Source organism: Myotis myotis, unplaced genomic scaffold, assembly GCF_014108235.1.
Source record: "Myotis myotis isolate mMyoMyo1 unplaced genomic scaffold, mMyoMyo1.p scaffold_m19_p_14, whole genome shotgun sequence".
Classification (NCBI taxonomy): Eukaryota; Metazoa; Chordata; class Mammalia; order Chiroptera; family Vespertilionidae; genus Myotis; species Myotis myotis.
In genome coordinates, this window is record NW_023416318.1 from 35,840,671 (window position 1) to 35,841,382 (window position 712).

Sequence of the window (712 nt, forward strand, 5' to 3'; positions counted from 1 at the left end):
GCTCTAGCTTATTTTAATAAAAGTTAGAAATATTTCTGTCTCCTTATTTCCCTTTAATTCAGCTATTAGTCCATATCTAATGTTTTGTATTTAGGTTAAAAAAAAAACTGTCATCGTCACATATAAATTCCAGAACTTTTTATTTAATTTCCCATCAGTTGGAATATCCAAACAGCTGGCATGCCAACTGTTCCTTTTGGGCTGGAAAGTTTCACAAATGGGGAAACTAACAAACTCTTTTCCAGTCTGACCGGCTAGATGCTCATTCCTGAGAACATCTTTACAACTTTACTTTGAGGCTGTAAGATTCTTTTTCTTTTAATTCATTAGAACATTTTTCTCATTCTTTACAATAATTAAGCTACAAAATATGAGATTTTCTTGACACTTCAATTCCAGGCTACCACAATAGTTTCTGTGGTTTGAAAAGGTGAAAAAGGCTCAAGACCAAACGTAGACTAATGATCAAAGGAGAGAAGAACAGCCTTGGCCGGTGCGGCTCACAGTTAGAGCATCAGCCCGCGTACCAAAAGGTAGTGGGTTCAATTCCTGGTCGAAGGCATATACCTGGGCTGCAGGTTCAATCCCTGCCCCAATCATGTGGGAGGCAACCAGTTGATGTCTCTCTCTCACATCAATGTTTCCCTCTCTTCTATCTCTCTTGCCCTCCCTCCTTTCCATTTTCTCTGAAAAGCAGTGGAAAAAAATATCC